Below are 23,658 nucleotides of genomic sequence, written 5' to 3' on the forward strand. Positions count from 1 at the left end.
TGGGAAAAGTTTTTTAACGCCGTTCTGTCGAGATGTGTTTTTTATCACGTTTATCTTGCTTTTCGGTGGAGGAGCTCAAACAGACTTTTGAGTAGCAAGTGTGTGACACACTCACTGACTGTATTGACAGTGCACATGGTGTTTTTGTTTAATAATGGCGCCATCTGCTGGATTAAAAAAGTCACTACATTTGACTTGTAAAAAAACGTACAACTCGGGTCAATGAGTCGTACAGTAAACGGGAAAAGAACATTCACCCTTTTTGGCAGCGATTAAAATAATCCAACAGTTGTTTCTTGTTCTTAGTTCTATTGAGATCGATGATGGCGACAAAAATCCAATGTGTACACCAAAAAAAAAAAAAACAGGCATCGCTACACATCTTAAAATCTAACATCAATCAGATACATGTATTAATAATACAAAACCTGTCATACTGTCGAGGTGACCTTTCCCGTTTTATCCACAGTTTCTCCATTTTTACTATCTCTTCCCACTCCATGCAAAGAATCAACCGCGAAACAACAAGATGGCGCAACCAAACCTGATAGTTGATGCTGTTCTATTGGAAATTTTCTAATCAAGTAGTCAAACAAAATTGAGAGATGTGTCATTCTTTATACGTTACAAGCGGGAGGGAGGGAGTAGGCTCAGTTTGGAGGGGGAGGAGAGCAACTTCCGGTTTCTTCAGACGAAGAAGGAAAATAAATATTGAACATTTTATCGAGCGCATTTTTAATCAATATTGATTATCGCTATTGATTGATAGATGAAGGTTTGTTTACTTACGCTAACTTGCTGGTCCGCGCCTGCAGTTCTCAGGTAGTCTTCTGGTCCAGTGAGTCCAAGATTGCAGCCGGAAGAGGACCGGAAGCAAAAGACATATTTGGTTTCACATGTAAAATGACGAATAACAACAAAAGCGGGACAATGTTTGCTTATTTTTCGGGGCGGTATAGCTCGGTTGGTAGAGTGGCCGTGCCAGCAACTTGAGGGTTCCAGGTTCGATCCCCGCTTCAGCCAACCTAGTCACTTCAGTTGTGTCCTTGGGCAAGACACTTTACCCACCTGCTCCCAGTGCCACCCACACTGGTTTGAAAATGTAACTTAGATGTTGGCTATGTAAAGCACTTTGAGTCACTAGAGAAAAGCGCTATATAAATATAATTCACTTCACTTCACTTTCGTGCTGATGGAGGAGAAAAAAAAGCAGTTCCACTAATCTTGCTGCCCTCCCAGCCGACACGCCGCCATGCGAAGCAAAGTGTGGACGTGGAAGCAATCCCAGTCTCCTCCACGCGGTGACATTTACTCTCTAATTCCTCCATCTTTTACAACCATCTTCTTGTTTCCTCTCTTCCTCTCCCCGCCACCTTCTCCTCGCCCTCTTGTAAATCCTCTCCCGGCCTCCATCTTTGTCTCCTGCAGCCATTGTAGGCAGACAGAGAGCCATCAATCTTCTTCAATGAGTGCCGAGTGCCAAGGCTGCGGCTGATTACTCGCTCTCCTCACGGGAGCACATTGAGATATACAGATATAAATATAGAAAAATAGAGATGTAAGACAGGGGTATGCACCTCCATCGTCTGGCTTGTTTTAACGGAATTGTTCCCAGCGTTTGTTTGGACATGCGTACACATCTCTTGTTAATTTAGTCAGAATCGCAGCAGTCTTAGATCAGTCGACTAATCGACCATTTGAACGAGATGTCAAAGTCATCGCACAAAAATTTGCTTTGACGGGTTTGCTCTATGAAAATCCTTAAAGGGGACCTGCACTTTTATTTTTTTTTTGCCTATCGTTCACAATCATTAAGAGGGACAAGAACACACGTTTTAAAGATGATAAACGCTTGGAAAATGTGGCTTAGGTGCATCGTTATGGTCTTCAAAGCCCTCTAAAACAACTTCAAAACCTTCCATCAACGTTCTATATACACACTGCAAGTCTATATATGAAATGTAGTAACAGACACGATCATAACAATATGTAATGTGTACAATATTTACCGTATTTTGATCATTTTAATCAATAGCGGGACTTCCTTCTCTGGCGCATTTATTTCCGTTTCCATAGCAGCGCACTTCCGGCAAACAAACAAGCGAGTGTGTTGTAATCATGGCAGACTTGGTAGCAGACAGCGAGGACAACTATTTTTGGACAAATGAGTGTAGTAAACTACAAACCCTGTTTCCATATGAGTTGGGAAATTGTGTTAGATGTAAATATAAACGGAATACAATGATTTGCAAATCATTTTCAACCCATATTCAATCGAATATGCTACAAAGACAACATATTTGATGTTCAAACTGATAAACTTTTTTTTTTTTGCAAATAATCATTAACTTTAGAATTTGATGCCAGCAACACGTGACAAAGAAGTTGGGAAAGGTGGCAATAAATACTGATAAAGTTGAGGAATGCTCAAACACTTATTTGGAACATCCCACAGGTGAACAGGCAAATTGGAAACAGGTGGGTGCCATGATTGGATATAAAAGTAGATTCCATGAAATGCTCAGTCATTCACAAACAAGGATGGGGTGAGGGTCACCACTTTGTCAACAAATGCGTGAGCAAATTGTTGAACGGTTTAAGAAAAACCTTTCTCAACCAGCTATTTCAATGAATTTAGGGATTTCACCATCTACGGTCCGTAATATCATCAAAGGGTTCAGAGAATCTTGAGAAATCACTGCACGTAAGCAGCTAAGCCCGTGACCTTCCATCCCTCAGGCTGTACTGCATCAACAAGCGACATCAGTGTGTAAAGGATATCACCACATGAGCTCAGGAACACTTCAGAAACCCACTGTCAGTAACTACAGTTGGTCGCTACATCTGTAAGTGCAAGTTAAAACTCTCCTATGCAAGGCGAAAACCGTTTATCAACAACACCCAGAAACGCCGTCGGCTTCGCTGGGCCTGAGCTCATCTAAAATGGACTGATACAAAGTGGAAAAGTGTTCTGTGGTCTGACGAGTCCACATTTCAAATTGTTTTTGGAAACTGTGGACGTTGTGTCCTCCGGACCAAAGAGGAAAAGAACCATCCGGATTGTAATAGGCACAAAGTTGAAAAGCCAGCATCTGTGATGGTATGGGGGTGTATTAGTGCCCAAGGCATGGGTAACTTACACATCTGTGAAAGCGCCATTAATGCTGAAAGGTACATACAGGTTTTGGAGCAACATATGTTGCCATCCAAGCAACGTTACCATGGACGCCCCTGCTTATTTCAGCAAGACAATGCCAAGCCACGTGTTACATCAACGTGGCTTCATAGTAAAAGAGTGCGGATACTAGACTGGCCTGCCTGTAGTCCAGACCTGTCTCCCATTGAAAATGTGTGGCGCATTATGAAGCCTAAAATACCACAACGGAGACCCTCGGACTGTTGAACAACTTAAGCTGTACATCAAGCAAGAATGGGAAAGAATTCCACCTGTGAAGCTTAAAAAATGTGTCTCCTCAGTTCCCAAACGTTTACTGAGTGTTGTTAAAAGGAAAGGCCATGTAACACAGTGGTGAACATGCCCTTTCCCAACTACTTAGGCACGTGTTGCAGCCATGAAATTCTTAGTTAATTATTATTTGCAAAAAAAAATAAAGTTTATGAGTTTGAACATCAAATATCTTGTCTTTGTAGTGCATTCAATTGAATATGGGTTGAAAAGGATTTGCAAATCATTGTATTCCGTTTATATTTACATCTAACACAATTTCCCAACTCATATGGAAACGGGGTTTGTATATCGTGTACCATTTTCTAATATGATCGTGAACTAGCATGTGTTGGCAGCTCAGACTCCTTTAAAGGATTATTCTACTAAGGGCAAAAGTGCACGTCCGTCACAAGCTTGTCCAGACAGTGGGGGCATTTGCCCCAAGACATTGAGGAACTAATGGGATAGCAGCAGTTGGATTTTAGGAGGAAGTGTAAACACAATAACGGCATCTGGTAGAAGCCCTCACAAGTAGGAGTAGAGGATAGGCGTTGGAGGTCACCCGACTGAAACCGATCACGGGAAATAGGCTGACTGGCCAAGCAACAAATTGGGTGTTGTCCAGACTGACCGGCCCAAAGGCTAGAACAACAAAGACTAACTGTCTTAGTGTAAAAGGTATTTAAGGACAGTTGTCCAAGAAGACAGCAGATAAGAGATCCGGCCCATACTCTTTCTCCAGGAGCTGCAGCTCCAGTCTGAAGCTCGCTGAAACAAATAAAGCTTTTTGTTCGACGATTCCTTGTCGGCGTCTTCTTGGCTCATCACCCATCACACGACCAACAAATATACAACATGAGGATTCACAACCTTATCTTTTTGAAGCTGAACATACGGAGGATGAACTGCTGCTTAAAGAAGCGAGCACGAAGAAGAGGGTGACACGTTGGAGCAGACGGAATCCCGGAGAGTGAGGTCGGTGCGATTTGGTCACGCTGAAAATCTGGAATTTTTGAGCCAAGCTATGCCGAATTATTGGAGTGCCCAAATCAACTGGAAATGTCCAGCTTGACCAAAACGGACAAAAACTGTCCATCGAGTAAGTCACTATATTATTGTTCATAGTACACGCAGTACGTCATCATACAACTACAGTACATACGCTGTCTGGCTAGCGGTGTACAAACAAAACATGAAATGTGAGCTAATACTTTCCAGATACTGTAATATGATTGTTCACGTTTTACAGTCAGTACAAATTGGTGTCGTATCGCAGTGTTGTGTATTAAAAACTCAAACACATTTTGTGCTGTTGTAGAAGATAGCTTATCTCTTGCCGTAGTCAACTTTTACGGCTAATACCGAAGCACGCCGATGTGTTACTACGCTAGAAAGAGTTCCTCAGTGTTCGCTCTTACAATAACTATGTTGCTACAGCTTGGTTATTATACAGTTTACAGTGTCAGAATTGTTACTGAAAGTTTGGTTATGTTTGGGTTTTCCTGTGTGTTTGTGTTTATTTCCTGTCAGCGCTGTTATTTTGGTTCCGCTTCCTGCATGTCTCCCTGAGCGCTCGTTTCTCTCACATGTCCCTGATTGGCAGCCTGGCACACCTGGTTGCAGTTGCCAATCAGGCGGCTATTTATGCCTGCCTCGCCCTCCAGTCGGGGCTTGATGATTGTTTCCTGTCTCCTGTTCTCTTGTCTCCTGTTGCCTGTTTTCCCTGCCTGTGCACTTACCAGTTGCACTGTCTCCCTTTTGACATTAAAGTCATGTTGTCCTGCGTGATGCTTGCCATCTCTGCATCTTGGGAGTTCAAGTCCAGCAGTTCCTGACGTACAGAATGTAAATGAAGTATTGTTGACGGTTTTTGAATGCATTTTTAAAGTGATTTTGAATGGATTGCTCCCATTAGCTGCATTTGTAGCCACCTAGAACGAGCCTATTTGTATATGTTAGAATGTGGAAAAAAAACTAAAACCTTTTGTCTTGTCTCTCATAAGGATTGTGAATGATGGACAAAATTACAAAAAAGTGCAGTTCCCCTTTAATAGCAGACAACTATTCATAATCATAGTTTAGTTTGTTACAAACATGCCTAACATTGTTTACAGTACGATACATTGCACCTTGAAGAAAAGGTTTAACATTGTTGTACATTTTTGACGTTGTCTTTTTTACATGATTATGCTTTTTTACATTGTTGTACACTTTTCTCACATTGTTGCACATTTTTTTTACATTGTTGCACACTTTTCTTACATTGTTTCACACATTTCTTACATTGTTTCACACTTTTCTTACATTGTTTCACACTTTTCTTACATTGCTTCACACTTTTCTTGCATTGTTGCACACGTTTTTACATTGTTGTACCCTTTTCTTACATTGTAACACTTTTTTACATTGTTGTACACTTTTCATACAAAGTTGCACATTGTTTTTATTTTTTGCACACTTTTTTTACATTTCTGTACACTTTTCTTACATTGTTGCACTTTTTTACATTTCTATAGATTGTTGCACAGTTTTCTTACTTTAATGCATGCTTTTCTTACATTGTTGCACATTTTTTTAAATGTATGTACACATTTTTACATTGTTGTACACGTGTCTTACATTGTTGCACACGTTTTAAAATTTTGGGACACTTTACATTCTTACACACTTTTTCTTACATTGTTGTACACTTTTCTTGTGTTGCTGTACACATTGTTTTACATTGCTGTACACGTTTAAAAAAATGTTGCACATGTTTTACATGGTTGCTCACTTTTGCAATTTGATGTACACTTTTTTACGTTTTACACTTATTTTTACATTATTGTGCACTTTTTTTCAGGTTGTCTTTTTTTACTTTCAGGCCATTCCACCGAATTGGTGCCATTTGAAATAGTGTGGATGCCTCAAAGGGGGAGTTGTTCCTCAATCCTCAGTGCCATGCCATGTTTTGTTAATGTCAATTGTGTGTTTTTTCTTGTCTCTATTTTATTTCGGTGTAAATCACTTTGTGTTGATACTTGACCATGCGTGAAAAGTGCTATATAATCAAGTTTGATTGATTGATTCATGAGTTGATTAAAAATTTATAAATGCACCATACAAATTAAGTGTAACATACATGTTCACCTTGAACATTTGAAAAATAACATTTGTTGCCTGTGCCCGCTTCTTGTAACTAAACTAACATGAAATTGTATTTAAATCACGAAGAAAATGTGTTTCTTTTTTCCATATATTTCCCATTCATTTATATTTAATGGGAAGTGTACAACACAAACAAAAAATAGTACACAAACATGTGTATGAATAAAACGTGTGTGTGTGTGTGTGTGTGTGTGTGTGTGTGTGTGTGTGTGTGTGTGTGTGTGTGTGTGTGTGTGTGTGTGTGTGTGTGTGTGTGTGTGTGTGTGTGTGTGTGTGTGTGTGTGTGTGTGTGTGTGTGTGTGTGTGTGAGCGTATGTGTTGGAGCATTGATACTCACAAAAGGTAGAACATTCAGGGCCGTGACCTTGCAGACAGAAGGTTTTTCTTTAATAAGCCGCTTGACTGCCCTCTGTGTTACAGCAACGCAATAATTACACACACAAATGCAAACCAAGGCTAAGCATGTACCTCTGAGAGGAAAAGAAACATGACAATATTGGAAAAAAAGTGTTCAAAAAAGATCATATCTGTACATTCCGCTATGTGTATTATTATACAGTATACTTGGGGCAGGGTCTGTGTCTAATATGGACGACCATTGTAAATAACGTTTACTTCAAGAGAGACGCGGAAGGTTCTTGAAGCAAAATTACAATGGTCACTTTATTGCAAGCGCTGATCCAAAATTGGAGAACGTCAACATAAAACTAGCAGGAGGGGTTTGGAGGGGGAGGAGCGGCAGCATAATCTAGGTTTTATTTGTGTCAAAAACAGTAATTTTTATGGTTGTAATTAGGGATGGGTACTGAATCAGGTACTTTTTTTGGCACCGACCAAATCCCGCCAGTCCCCACTTCAGCCCTTAGCTTGCACTCCAGCAGCACTGAGAGCGGACTATGTCTAGGTAATGTTGCAATATTAAACGGCAATAAAGAAAATGACTCAAAAAATGCTCCAATGTAATTTAAGTAAAAATGCACTAGCTTGATGCTAATATACATTGGTTTTATTATTGACATGCTACTGATTAGCATTAGCCATTTTACATGTCGATTTTAACACCTTTTGTTAATGAAAACTACAGCTAAGATGCAAATTACAATCAAACAGCTGGTGCATGATATGTACATTACTTACAGTTTTAACACATTTTAGGGCGCAACAAAAGACAAGATTTAGCAAGTACTGAACTGACGCGCCAACACACCATAAACTATACACCCCTGCCATCTAGTGTTTTAGACTTGCAATTTAACGGTTTGGCAGTTAGCCTAATCAGCTCATTTTTATGTTACATAAAAAAAAATTGCTTTTTTTTGTTTTTTTTATCAAAACCAATTAATATTTATACACACATCAAAAAGTAAGGCAAGTCAAGTGTATTTATAATGCTCAATGCATACACAAGGCAATTCAGAATGCTTTACAAAACATTACAGTAAGGCAAAATTAATAAAATGTTCATTAGAACAAAAAATTTAAATTAAAATCATAAAATAGAAGAATCATAAAAAATAATCATAATTGAAATTAAAATCAAAGAGTGTAGATAAAAGTACAGCAAATGGGTATTGTTGAGTACTGGTACCCACCCCTGGTTGTAATTACCCGCATGTATTTGATATTCGCGGGTGGATTCGGGACAAAAAAAAATGAGTTGAAGCTGTTAGGTGTTTTGTTTCCCAAAGTGAACCCAACTGACACCTTAAAACCGAGGAATGTATGATGGCGCCATGACGGCGTATACGGTTAAACCCATTGCTAGTGCTAATAATTGCAAGTGTCATTGCAATTATCAGCAGAAGGCATGGAGCCGAAGACACTAACATAATCCCTGCTAATTGGCTGAAGGTGAAACAGTGAGCCGACACATGTCCCCACGTGTCATCATCTCATCACAATGAAAATAAAACATCTTTGATCGGCGGTGCAAAGGAAGTTTCAGGGTGTGAGCTGGTTAGTCACATGATGCTACCTGAGGCCGACGCCCATCACAGACCGCCCTGACGTAAAACATGTCACTCTAATCAACACTGTCTCTGCACAAGGCAGACATGTGACTTCGGGGTTTTGGCACCGCAACTTCACCTGCTGACATGACCGAGATTTCTCATTAAATTTGCAATTCCATATTCAAAAATACTTTTCTCAACTTTTTTCATTATGATAAATATAATCTAAATGAATAAATATGATCATACAGATATGACGATAAAGTAAAATAAATGTAGTGTATATACAAATGTATCATTATATTATTATTACACTACTTTATTTATTTTAAAATGACATATTAACATCCATTTTTTTTTTTTCAATACATGATATATGTACATACTATCTGCGTATAGAATATATGCTGCATTTAAATTTTAATCAAAATTAATTTATATAAATAACTATTAAGAGTGTACTGATGCAACTTTTTCCACTTTTGATACAATACCAATATTGGAGCCTTTATACGGATGTTTATCTCATACAACATCAGCAAGAATCATACATACTTTTTTATTTTCTAGAACATTATGCTAGAAAAGTTTTGACCGAGCGAAATTACTGAACGATTACTGAACGATGGTAGATATGAATAACACTTAGCTATTTATTATCACCGTCCAGAATGGACTTATGCTGTCTTTAAGTTGAAGTGGAGTGGTGACTGATTTTTAGGCGACACTACATGGCCGCACTAATCCATGGAGTTAAACTCATGACGCAGTAAATTCAATGATGCAGACACACTTATTACTGGACACTTTCTAATATTGTTCTGCCTGAGAGACGTAATATGTATCTAATATTCTGGTTACTTTATGTATATATTTATATATATAGTCCTTCTGTCAGTGTGTGTTGTTCCCCCATAATAAAAGTACATTTGTATTGTGTGGGTGAAAAAGTAATAGCTTCATGTAAATGTAAATATGTATTTCACAGTCTTAATACAATTGGAATTGGACTTTGCAGCCTTTTTTTTTTTTTTACATTGTTGTTGTTGTCTGTCTCTCATTTTAATTAATTTTTTACACGGCGAGCTCAAAAGTTACACAAAAAGTCAATTGTGTGTTGGTAAGATTGTGCGAAAACAACTTTTCCGCTTATAAGACAGACTAAGGAAGTTGAAGGTTTAAATAGTTGAGTTGAAGGTTACTATTCCTGCAGAAAGAAATGTTTTAAATATAATTAAACAAAATATACTAAATGTGTCTAAATAATATACACTAATCACGACTTAAAGGCCTACTGAAATAAAATGTTCTTATTTAAACGGGGATAGCAGGTCCATTCTATGTGTCATACTTGATCATTTCGCGATATTGCCATATTTTTGCTGAAAGAATTTAGTAGAGAACATTGACGATAAAGTTTGCAACTTTTGGTCGCCTGTACCGGAAGTAGCGTGACGTCACAGGTTGTGGAGCGCCTCACATCTGCACATTGTTTACAATCATGGCCACCAGCAGCGAGAGCGATTCGTACCAAGAAAGCGATGATTACCCCATTAATTTGAGCGAGGATGAAAGATTTGTGGATGAGGAAAGTGAGAGTGAAGGATTAGAGGGCAGTGGAAGCGATTCAGATAGGGAAGATGCTGTGAGAGGTGGGTGGGACCTCAAATTCAGCTGGGAATGACTAAAACAGTAAATAAACACAAGACATATATATACTCTATTAGCCACAACACAACCAGGCTTATATTTAATATGCCACAAATTAATCCGCATAACAAACACCTCCTCCCTCCTGTCCATATAACCCACCAATACAAATCAAACACCCGCACAACACACTCAATCCCACAGCCCAAAGTACCGTTCACCTCCGTAAAGTTCATACAGCACATATATTTCCCCAAAGTTACGTATGTGACATGCACATAGTGGCACGCACGGACGGGCAAGCGATCAAATGTTTGGAAGGCAAAGCTGTACTCACGGTAGCGCGTCTGCTATCCAACTCAAAGTCCTACTGGTTGTGTTGCTGTAGCCAGCCACTAATACACCGATCCCACCTACAGCTTTCTTCTTTGCTGTCTTTATTGTTCATTAAACAAATTGCAAAAGATTCACCAATACAGATGTCCAGAATACTGTGGAATTTTGCGATGAAAACAGACGACTTAATAGCTGGCCACAATGGTGTCCCAATATGCCCGCACAATCCGTGACGTCACGCGCAAACGTCATCATACCGAGACGTTTTCAGCAGAATATCTAGCGGGAAATTTAAAATTGCACTTTACTAATCTAACCCGGCCGTATTGGCATGTGTTGCAATGTTAAGATTCCATCATTGATATATAAACTATCAGACTGCGTGGTCGGTAGTAGTGGGTTTCAGTAGACCTTTAACAGAACATACTAAAGATTGGATGGTGGATAGATGGATGACTAAACAAAATATACTAAATATGACCAAACAAAATACATTAGACATGACTAATTGAAATATATCAAACAAAACATACAGGTACTACTAAGATGTCTGCCAGAAAGATATGGTCGACAGTGTCAAATGCTCAATATTTTTTGAAATCCAATGCTTCGATTAATGTCATTTACAACTTTGATAGCAGCAGTTATGGTGCTACCGTATGTCTCTTTCTAAAAACCTGGTTGATGTGCATAAAGCAGACCACTGGTTTCTAAAAAAATCTTTAAGTTGTTTACTTACAAACTTTTCAAAAATTTAGCTAGGACACATACCTTAAAGATGGGTCTATAGTTATTAACAGCTCTGGCATCTCCTCCTTTCAATAACCGTAAAATATAGGCAGATTTCCAAATGTTCGGAATCTCATTACTGGACAAAGAAAGATTAAAAATATGCGCAAGAGGTTCTGCAATAAAATCAACGGATGACTTTAAAAAGAAGGGCGTTTGTCAGGACCTGCAGATTCACCAGGGTCCATTTATTTTAAGGCTCTCTTGACCTCAAACACATCCAGAGGAGTAAAACTAAATGTAGTAGTTATGGAAGTGTGAAAGGATGGTGACATGCAAACCTTCTGAACATTCGGGTGATTTGGATGTGGAGATAAGATGTCAAATAAAGAACCACAAGGAATAAAATGTTAATTGAAACAATTACGTATGGCTGATTTGTCAGTTATACTACATGAGTCTTTCACGATACAAGTCGGCAGATCATTTGTGGTTTCACTTCCATAAGACGTTATTATGACTTTCCAGAATTTCTTGGGATCGTTTAAGCTACTGGTGGCTTGTAGGAGATAAAACTCAGACTTTGACTTCTTGACAAGAGTAGGAAAGCGATTTCTGATCTGCCTAAAAAACAACCAGTCAGCCTGGGATTTGGTAGTTCTAACCTTGGCCCAGGCAGCATCCTTTTGCAGTTCAGGAAAGAACCAAGGATTATTTCTACCTTTGACTCTAAATTTACGTAGAGGAGCATGTCTGTCTGTAATACTGATCAATGCATCATGAGAATATTTCCAAGCCAACTCAACAGCACTAAAAATAGTGATTTTGGACCAATCAAAGAGCCATAAATCCTGATGCAAAGATTGCTCACAAAAATGCTTAAAATCACGTTTACAAATAATTTGTGGCGACACTTTTGGTAGCTTAGCTTGCCTAACGGTAGCATTAACACGGTAACTCACTCTAATCACTCAACATGACTAAATCAAAATATACTAAACAAAACATACAAATTACGATTAATCAAAATATACTAAATGTGACTAAACAAAATACACTAAACAAAACAAACTAATTATGATTAATCAAAATATACTAAACGTGACTAAAAAAATTCACTAAAAAAACATAGTAAATATGACTAATAAAACTATACTAAATGTGACTAAACTCAACATACTAATCTAGACTAATCAAAATATACTAGACATGACTAAACAAAATACACGACACAAAACATACTGTTTATGACTAATCAAAATATACTAAACGTGACTAAACAAAACACACTAATCTAGACTTATCAAAATATACTAAACATGACTAAACAAAATACACTAAACAAAACATACTAATTATGACTGATCAAAATATACTAAATGTGACTAAACAAAATACACTAAACAAAACATACTAATTATAACTAATTCATATATACTAAATGTGACTAAACAAAACATACTAATCATGACTAATCAAAATATACTAAACATGACAAAACAAAATACACTGAACAAAACATACTAATTATGACTAATCACAATATACTAAACAAGACTAAACTAAATAAACTAAACAAAACATACTAATTATGACTAATCCAAATATACTGAACATGACTTTACAAAACATACTAATCTAGACTAATCGAAATATACTAAACATGACTAAAAAAATTACACTAAACAAAACATACTAATTATGACTAACTGAAATATAATAAACATGACTAAACAAAGCATACCAATCATCACTAATCAAAATATACTAAACATGACTACACAAAATACAATAAACAAAACATACTAATTAGGACTAATCTAAATATACTAAACATGACGAAACAAAATACAATAAATAAAACATACTAATTATGACTCATCAAAATATACTAAACGTGACTACACAAATCATACTAATCATCACTAATCAAAATATACTAAGCATGACTAAACAAAATACACTCAACAAAACATACTAATTAGGACTAATCAAAATATACTAAACGTGACTAAACAAAACATACTAATCATGACTAATCAAAATATACCAAATATGACTAAACAAAACATACCAATCATGACTAAATATACTAAACTAAACATCCATCCATCCATTTCCGCGGGGGTGGCTGGAGCCTATCCCAGCTGCATTCAGGCAGAAGGCGGGGAACACCCAGAAAGAGTCCCTACCTCAGTGCAGGGCCAACACAAATGACTAACTAAAATATACTAATCATCACTAATCAAAATATACGACACATGACTAAACAATATACACTAAACAAGACATACCAATCATGACTAAATATACTAAACTAAACATCCATCCATCCATTTTCGCAGGGGTGGCTGGAGCCTATCCCAGCTGCATTCAGGCAGAAGGCGGTGTACACCTCAGTGCAGGGCCAACACAGATGACTAATCAAAATATAACAAACATGACTAATTAAAATACACTATACATTACCGCACACACTTATTTGTCTGCCTGTGGGTGCCATGAACTAAGTTGACTGACAGACTTCTCCTTCCAGCTACATCGCCCCCAGCAGCTGGAGGCGAAATGCAAAAACTCCGCCAGAAGAGCCGAGCGGCTTAAAGGACGAGCTCGTCCTCAGAGGCCCCACCAAACAGGAAGCATCATTAGCGAAGAGTGCTCGCCACAGAACGGTGATGTCACCCTCATCCTAATGAATATTCATGACACTCATTAACAACCCCAGGGTGGAGGGGAACACACTACATTGTGCCACAGAAGCTCCCGATGCTTGGAAAGGGAAAAAAAACAAGAGCTGAGGGACGGCGAGGAAGTGGAGCTGGGACGGAAGAGGAGGACGAGGAGGCAAAGTCAGAGTGAGGGGCGGGCGGCCAGGGGGTGAGAGGAGACGTGGATGGATTGTTTTGGTCGCTGACTAGACTTCCAAAGCCTCGTTACCATGAAAGTCCTGCAGCTATTAGTCAGGTGTGTGAATACACCTGACAGCAAACAAAGGTTGTTTTTCAATTCTTCAATGGCAATTAAAGAGAGACGGAAATTGTTATTGGAGCTTGAACTAATCGATGCGATACAACTGGGATGGGTACCGAATCCAGTACTTTTTTGGCAAAGACCGAATCCCCCCGGTCCTACCGGGCACCGATTCCCGTCAAATCTAACAGTGCCATGTTTTCGATACCAAGGTTGCGCGAGACGTCACGCCCACAACATTACCTCCTGCATGGTAATGTTGCAACTTTCAAAGTCAACAAAGAAACTGACTGAAAAAAAGCTTTCAAACTTAGTAAAGTAAGGCTCCACTTTTCCAAAAATGTGCTAGCTTGATGCTAATAAACATTGGCTTTGCTATTGACATGCTACTGATTATCATTACATGGAGATTTCAACACTTCCAAATGTGTTAATGAAAACAACAACTAAGATGCACGTTACAATCAAACAGCTGGAGCGTAATACACCTTTGTGCGTTCACGTACAGCATAAAACATTTGGTGGACAAAATGAGACAGAGAAAGAGTGGCATAAAATAGTGGTCCCCAACCACCGGTCCGGGGACCGGTACCGGTCCGTGACGCATTTGCTACCGGGCCGGAGAGAAACATTAAAATAATTTATAAAGGACTGCATTTTCTCCGACTTAACTTTGGCCAGTCCCACTCGACCAGGGGTGTCAAACTTGTTTTCATTGAGGGCCACGCCGCAGTAATGGCTGCCATTAGAGAGCTGCTTGTAACAGTAAATAATCAACAAATTTGCCTAGGTATTAAAATATTTTAAAACATTTTTACGTAAAGAGTAAAAGAAAATCTGCCGATTTTACCACTGTTTTTTTACAGAAAAAAAACAGCAGCTTAGTTGCCAGTAAAATATTGTACTGTAAAATATATGGTGGGTTTTTTTAAATTATTTTTATAAATAGAAATACAGTACCGCTGTTTAATTTTATTTTGGCAACACAGATGCCATTTTTTTACCATAATAAAATGTGGTACCATAAAATCATCAACCGTGGATTTTACAGTAAAAAAAACAAAAAAAACTGACAACTCAGTCGACAGAATTTTACTGTAAAAAACAAACATTGGTCGATTTTTTTCCAACTTACAGTAATATGCTGTATAAAAAAAAACTCCCTAAAATCTATTGCTTATTTTTATAGTGTACAATTTGATGGATAACTTGCTTCGAAATCATAAGTTAAGCAGATATTTAAGCATTTATATGGATTTTGACCAACAAAGTTGGATAATATATTTTTTGCAATATTGGACACAATTTTTTTTCCCTGTCAAACTAGAAAAAAAAACACTAATATGACAAAATAAAACGTAAGAAAATAAGAAAGTAAAGAAAGAAAATATAAAATATTTTATTGACACATTATTTCCAGGCTTTTGCGGGCCATATAAAATGACGTGGAGGGGCAGATTTGTTTAGAGATGTACAATAAAACTCCTCATGGGAAGTTGCCATTTGTTATATTTGTTATAACTTTGTGACATGATACAACGCACATTACTGAACATATCAGACAGAAAAGTGACAGATTGTAGCCAAAGGCTGATTTCCATCTGCATGCTGCTCACTGCTCCCCTCACCTCCCAGGGGGTTATCAAGGGTGAGGGGTCAAATGCAGAGAAAAATTTCGCCACACCTAGTGTGTGTGTGACAATCATGGGTACTTTAACTTTAATTTTTAATCTCATTGCAAAGAAACACTAATTCAGCGTAATAGTGAGTTGTATTTTTCATGTACTTATTCTTGCTGTATTTATCTGGCACGAGTGGAAAGCCGGTCCCTGAAAATAATGCCTACATTAATCCAGTACGTGGTGCAAAAAAGGTTGGGGACCACTGGCAGAAAACACGTCTTTCCATGGCAGCGTCTGAGAAATTTCAACATGTAAACAAACTGTTGCGTCACAGTCCACACAACTGCAGTGAGTTCAAAGACCGCCAAAATTAGTAGGACAAAACGGCGCTCGCCAAACACTCTCATCAGTGAAGCATAAACACAAACATAATAAACAGTGGGTTTTATAACAATTAGGAAGGATTGTGTCATGTGTGTCTTCCTAAAGAAACCATACTAAAACAAAATATATATTTTTCCCCCCCATCTTTTTTCATTTTCATACATTTTTGAAAAATCTCCAGGGAGCCACTAGGGCGGCGCTAAAGAGCCACGGGTTGGCTACCCCCGCTCTAGGTAATGTTGCAATTTTCAATGCCAACAAAGAAACTGACTCCAAAAAAACGCTCCGACGCAAGTAAAGTAAGGCTCCACTATTCCAAAAATGCGCTACCGTGATGCTAATATATATAGGCATTGCTGTTGACTTGCAACTGATTAGCATTAGCGATTTTACATGGCAATTCCAACACCTCCAAATGCTTTAATGAAAACAACAACTAAGATGCGTGTTACAATCAAACAGCTGCTGCGTAATAAGTACAATACTTAGGGTATTAACACTTTGTAGGGAGCAACAGACAGCAACGACTGAACTGACAAGCCGACACACCATAAACCAGGGATGTCCAAAGTGCGGTCATTTGCGGCCCGCAGGTCATTTTTTAATGGCCCCACGGCCCATTTTAAAAAAAGATTTAAAAAATTAAAAACATAAAAAGTGGTATGAAAGACCAAACAGGTGAAATGTAACAAGAAAATGTTGCAATGTTTACTCTAATAACACAAAGCTGCCATGCAGGCTGTTTCTTTCTTTGAAAGAAACAGCCTGCATTAAAAAATAATAATGAATCAAAATCAATGTTATTATGAATTGTTGACCTATCCAAGGCTCCAATTATGTCACATTAAATATTGCACATGAGATATTTTTTGGGGAAAATGTTGCATATTTTGTGTTTGCCATATAAAAAATTTAGCTTTTTTTTTTTTTTTTAAAGAAGGGCCTAAAACGAACAAAAAACATAAACAACAATACAACGTTTAATTGACGGATAGATCTGAAGTTGATCTCGAGATTATTGTGTTAAAAGTAAACAGTAAAAAAAATGTATAATTTATTTTTTAACACTTTAATGAGTAGGACCCTTTTGGTTCCCCAATACGTTTTGTGTGATTTGTTTTTAAGTGTCATTGCTCAAAAAATAATAATGAATTAAAATCAATGGTGTTATGAGTTATTGACCTTTTTAAGGCTCCAATTATTATATAATCTGAAATATTCCTCTTATTATTCCCCTTATTTTATTGGGTGAAAATATTGCATATTTTGTGTTTTTTTCCATAAAAAAACAGGGTTTTCTTTGACAAAAAGAGCATACGACTTAAATCTTTAAAAACTTTATATTGACAGATAGACCTAATGTTGATCTAGAGATAATAATACTGAATAATGACACATTTCAAATTTTTTTTGGACCAAAACCCTTTGGGGTCCCTGGGATCAAGCCTGAGGGGAGGGCTTAATGTATATTTTTTATACATATATTGTATTGGTTTTTAAAATAAAAAAATATCAAAATGGCCCCCACTTGCTTTGATTTTTCAGTGTGCGGCCCTCAGTGGTAAAAGTTTGGACACCCCTGCCATAAACTATACACTACTGCCATCTCACATGTTAGACTTGCAACTGTAATTGAGACTCAGAAATGTGACGATAAAACAAGATAATAAATAAAGATAAGACGATTTTAAGAAGCAAATAATGATTGTGATCGTCATTTACTGTCAGAGTGAAATGACAGTAACGGGTTCGGGACAGTACCAGTGCTGGCGTAAACGGCGTTTTTGTGTCTTTTTACGCATTGAAATCAGAAAGGACGCGGAATTCCGAAAGTCGCGTATTTTTTATTTTATTTTTTTTACCGATTATCGCTTTCCGCCGGTGTTTTGTTTATAATTGCCGGATAAAATTATTAATTATTAATTATTGGTTGACCTCAAAGTAATGCACTTTCCGGTAGAATTTCTTAAATTTTGATTCGCCGAAAGTTTTATCGATCACAAATACTGCATTTCCGGTATTAGGACTCCCGTGTGTTATTGTTTTCATCATGGCGAGCAATAAACCAAAGAAGCAAATCTTCAATGAAAAGTGGCTTCAGGAGCCACTTTTCAGCAAATGGCTCACTTATGAAGATGGAAAGATGTTTTGCACGCCATGTAAACGGGCTAAGAAAAAGAACACCTTTACGACCGGGTGCACTGATTTTCAAAGATCCATCCTCACCAGGCACCAAGAAACACCCTCCAATTTGGGTCCCTACAGTTCCGCTCATTGGTCGGAATGGCGTGGCCGTCGATTTGTTACAACTCTTTATTTATGTTTTCCACAAACCCAAGCGGACATCCACCATCCCATTAAAGGCCTACTGAAATGAATTTTTTTTATTTAAACGGGGATGCAGATCCATTCTATGTGTCATACTTGATCATTTCGCGATATTGCCATATTTTTGCTTAAAGGATTTAGTAGAGAACATCGACGATAAAGTTCGCAACTTTTGGTCGCTGATAAAAAAAGCCTTGCCTGTACCGGAAGTAGCGTGACGTCACAGGTTGAAAGGCTCCTCACATTTCCCCATTGTTTACACCAGCAGCGAGAGCGATTCAGTCCGAGAAAGCGACGATTACCCCATTAATTTGAGCCAGGATAAAAGATTCGTGGATGAGGAACGTCAGAGTGAAGGACTAGAGTGCAGTGCAGGACGCATCTTTTTTCGCTCTGACCGTAACTTAGGTACAAGCTGGCTCATTGGATTCCACACTCTCTCCTTTTTCTATTGTGGATCTCGGATTTGTATTTTAAACCACCTCGGATACTATATCCTCTTGAATATGAGAGTCGAGAACGCGAAATGGACATTCACAGTGACTTTTATCTCCACGACAATACATCGGCGAAGCACTTTAGCTACGGAGCTAACGTGATAGTATCGGGCTTAACTGCAGATAGAAACAAAAGAAATAAACCCCTGACTGGAAGGATAGACAGAAAATCAACAATACTATTAAACCATGGACCTGTAACTACACGGTTAATGCTTTCCAGCCTGGCGAAGCTTAACAATGCTGTTGCTAATGACGCCATTGAAGCTAACTTAGCAACGGGACCTCACAGAGCTATGCTAAAAACATTAGCTATCCACCTACGCCAGCCAGCCCTCATCTGCTCATCAACACCCATGCTCACCTGCGTTTCAGCGATCGACGGAGCGAAGAAGGACTTCACCCGATCATAGATGCGGTCGGCAGCTAGCGTCGGATAGCGCGTCTGCTATCCAAGTCAATCCTGGTTGTGTTGCTGCAGCCAGCCGCTAATACACCGATCCCACCTACAACTTTCTTCTTTGCAGTCTTCATTGTTCATTAAACAAATTGCAAAAGATTCACCAACACAGATGTCCAGAATACTGTGGAATTTTGCGATGAAAACCGAGCTTATTGTATTGGATACAATGTGTCCGAATACTTCCGTTCCAACGATTGACGTCACGCGCATACGTCATCATACATAGACGTTTTCAACCGGAAGTTTAGCGGGAAATTTAAAATTGCACTTTATACGTTAACCCGGCCGTATTGGCATGTGTTGCAATGTTAAGATTTTATCATTGATATATAAACTATCAGACTGCGTGGTCGGTAGTAGTGGGTTTCAGTAGGCCTTTAACACTCTTGAACATGCTAGCGCTCCCTCTCCTAACTTGCCCACTCACTTACACACGTCATTCACCCCACATACCGCCATTCTTAAAGGGGAACACACAGCTTATGGCCATCACCAAGCCAGAGATGAAATGCTAGAGGCATTGAGTGCCACTGTATAAAATGACATTGAAACTAACTTGCAAAATTATAAGTTTGTTGGCATTATTTGCCATGAAATTGTAGATGTGGCGCTTTTTAAACGACTGATGATCCACATTCAGGTGAGAATAAGCATTTAAATTTGTCTTAGGCATGTATAATTTCATGACCAAAGCAAAACACTTTTTACACTTTTATACTGAAATACGTACACCTACTAAATAAAATAAAAATATAGAAAAAAATACCAGCAGCGCTAAACTTTAGATCCATGAAGGAAAGAAGAAAGTGCATGAATGTTTATAACTGAATAAATGTACATATGCATAAAAATGTGTTTTCTTTTGTATCATTTTTTTTAATGAAGTAACGTTTATGACAACCTTTTTCCAAAACACAATATAGAATGTGAGATATAACAGGATAATGCATGCATTTATCATTTGTTTTCAAAACGCTTACAAAAAAGTGGGACCCCAAAAAGGTACTGTGGGACCCCATTTTTATGACTTGATGGGGTCCCTGGGACCTCATTTTGAAAATTCCTAGCGCCAACACTGAGTACAATACTGAGAACTTAGAACACAGTCTTGATGTTGAACATGTCAACAGATATTCTCATTCATCAGGTCATTTTAACCTCAACCTTCAACTGATTGCAACTGGACTCTTCAGTTTGTCTTCTGAGACGTTTGCCACCCGATCTGAGCAGGCTTTGTCAGTTCTCGCTCAGATTTAGATTGGTCAGGAAGTGCCAGGAGGGGACATCCTTCTAAGGCAATCCGCATCTTTGTCGTCTGACAAATGTGGGGAACACAAGGGTACCCGCTGATGCCGTTTGCTGCAGGAAAAGCGTCCCGCCAGAGTGCTTTAAAAAGGTCAAAGATTGCAACCAAAGCTCGCAGCGCTGCAGGAATCAATACTGCAGCTTTTCACGGGCCTTACGCCAAAGCCATTTCATGTTCTAACTTGGACACGGGCTTTGTGACAAAACTTCAATTTCACAACAGTATGAACTATTGATTTTGCAGGCGCTACTCTGTTCCGCACCTTCATCGTCCTCTGCTCGGTTCTCTCCCCTTCGTCCCGGCGCCTGTTTGAGGAAAGCCGTTCTCTGATTGGAATGTCTGGAACAACCTCTGAATTTCATAGTTTGTCACACTCAACACCACTGCGATGAAAATGTACAGTACAGGACAAAAGTTTGGACACACCTTCTCTTCATTCAATGCGTTTTATTTCTTTTCATGACTATTTACATTGTAGATTGTCACTGAAGGCATCACAACAATGAATGAACACATGTGGAGTTATGTGCTTAACAAAAAAAGGTGAAATAACTGAAAACATGTTTTATATTCTAGTTTCTTCAAAATAGCCACCCTTTGCTCTGATTACTGCATTGCACACTTTTGGCATTCTCTTGATGAGCTTCAAGCCCACCTGTGAAGTGAAAACCATTTCAGGTGACTACTTCTTGAAGCTCATCGAGAAAATGCCAAGAGTGTGCGAAAAAATGTAATCAGAGCACAGGGTGGCTATTTTAAAGAAACTAGAATATAAAACATGTTTTCAGTTATTTCACCTTTTTTTGTTAAGTACATAACTGTGTGTTCAAATGTGTTCATTCATAGTTTTGATGCCTTCAGTGACAATCTACAATGTAAATAGTCATAAAAATAAAGGGTAACACTTTGGTATGGGGAGCATATTCTAAGTAACAAAGACTTAATTTAGAGTTATTTGGACACTAGCGGGAACATATACTGGTTAAGGTTAGGGTTACGGTTACTAATAAGCAATAATTCTGAGGTTATTGAGGGAAGACTCTTAGTTAATGGCTTACTGGTTGTATAATAAGGCCATGCACAATAAGGCATTAATAAGTACTTAATAATGACTAATTAAAAGCCAATATGTTACTAATTTGCATGTTAATAAGCAACTAATTAATGGTGAATATGTTCCCCATACTAAAGTGTTACCAAATAAAGAAAACACATTGACTGAGAAGGTGTGTCCAAACTTTTGGCCTGTACTCTATGTTTTTTGGTAAAATCAGTCATTTTCTAAAGGGAGTCTGGTATGGCAGTCAATGAATTTTGCTTTTTACATGCAAAACCTAAACTCTTGTTGCTCTTTCGACTCCATCACTTCAGCATTCAGTCGTTTTTGGCCGTTATTTAATTTTCCTGATGTATGACATCCTTCTCAAATGCCATGACACAGCTCTATCCCATAATCAAAGCATTAAGATGGGTGGCCACCTTCCCGGCTTAAATGCCAGATAATATCAGCACAATGGGAAGTGACTTTCGGGCTGACAGCGAGCGCGCCCTCGTTAATTCATATCGAGAGCGGCGGTAAAAGCAGAGCGTGCTCCTAAAAGCACCCCCATGGCCGCGTTGCTTTCTGAGCGATGGCTCACCTTCCAGATTACTTCTCCTCTTTAAAGACTTCACTCCGTCTGAAGTGTTATTGGAAAGCAGCGGCGGGCTGGAAGGCTGGAAGGCTGCGGGACTCGTCCGCGCCGACTGCATCAGCCACGCGCTGTCGTACAAAGAAAACACGTTTCGGCCTTCGTGTCGGAAAGAGCCATTAGCAATGCGAGGCGATTGCTACCTCATTCCATACTTCATCTTCTTGATTCCAAACTGAACCTCACATATTGATGCCAATCTACAGTTGCTATGCGCCTATATTTGCTTGTGCAGCCTGGTATTATTATCGTGTTGTGATGAAACCATTCAATCTGAGGTTGTTGGGTCACAACGTTAAGCGTGTGAACAGTGCATTTAAAAGAACTTAGCAAGTAACAGGAACTACAGCAGCATTCTGAACTCAACACAATTCAAAGTCAGTCAATGACCCCAAACACACGTCCAAAGTGGTAAGGTAATGGCTAAATCAGGCTAGAATGAATGTTTTAGAATGGCCTTCCCAAAGTCCTGACTTAAACGTGTTGACAATGCTGAAGAAACAAGTCCATGTCAGAAAACCAACAAATTTAGCTGAACTGCGCCAATTTTGTCAAGAGTAGTGGTCAAAAATTCAAGCAGAAGCTTGCCAGAAGCTTGTGGATGGCTACCAAAAGTGCCTTATTGCAGTGAAACTTGCAAAGGGACATGTAGCCAAATATTAACATTGCTGTATGTATACTTTTGACCCAGCAGATTTGGTCACATTTTCAGTAGACCCATAATAAATTCATAAAAGAACCAAACTTCATGAATGTTTTTTTGTGACCAACAAGTATGTGCTCCAATCACTCTATCACCAAAAAATAAGAGCTGTAGAAATTATTGGAAACTCAAGACAGCCATGACATTATGTTCTTTACAAGTGTATGTAAACTTTTGACCACGACTGTATATTAATTGTTTTTGATAATACAATAAAAAAAAAATTGCAACATTTAAAAATTAGCTGATTATGATAACTGATGTCCAGTTATTATATTTGTGTTTTATTGTCACATTCCTGAGTCTTAATTACAGTTGAAAGACCAAAACGTCAAATGGCAATAGTGTATAGCTTATGGTGTGGTTTTTATTGTTGCGCCCTTAAAGTATTTGTTTCCATGAGGACCATTAGTTTCACCTGTCATGTGTTCA

General features: G+C 38.4%; 1 long non-coding RNA gene across 3 annotated transcripts in view; it reads right to left on the reverse strand.

Moving 5' to 3' along the window:
- Positions 1-23,658, reverse strand: part of LOC133651470 (uncharacterized) — a 95,477-nt gene that overhangs the window by 40,779 nt on the left and 31,040 nt on the right. For 2 of the 3 annotated variants that reach the window (XR_009826419.1, XR_009826417.1), the window contains exon 3: positions 6,933-7,004. The exons of the other annotated variant lie outside the window; for it this stretch is intronic. This is a non-coding gene — a long non-coding RNA (uncharacterized LOC133651470). The remainder of the gene's footprint in view (positions 1-6,932; positions 7,005-23,658) is intronic. 3 annotated transcript variants of the gene reach the window in all.

Source organism: Entelurus aequoreus, linkage group LG06, assembly GCF_033978785.1.
Source record: "Entelurus aequoreus isolate RoL-2023_Sb linkage group LG06, RoL_Eaeq_v1.1, whole genome shotgun sequence".
Taxonomy (NCBI): domain Eukaryota; kingdom Metazoa; phylum Chordata; class Actinopteri; order Syngnathiformes; family Syngnathidae; genus Entelurus; species Entelurus aequoreus.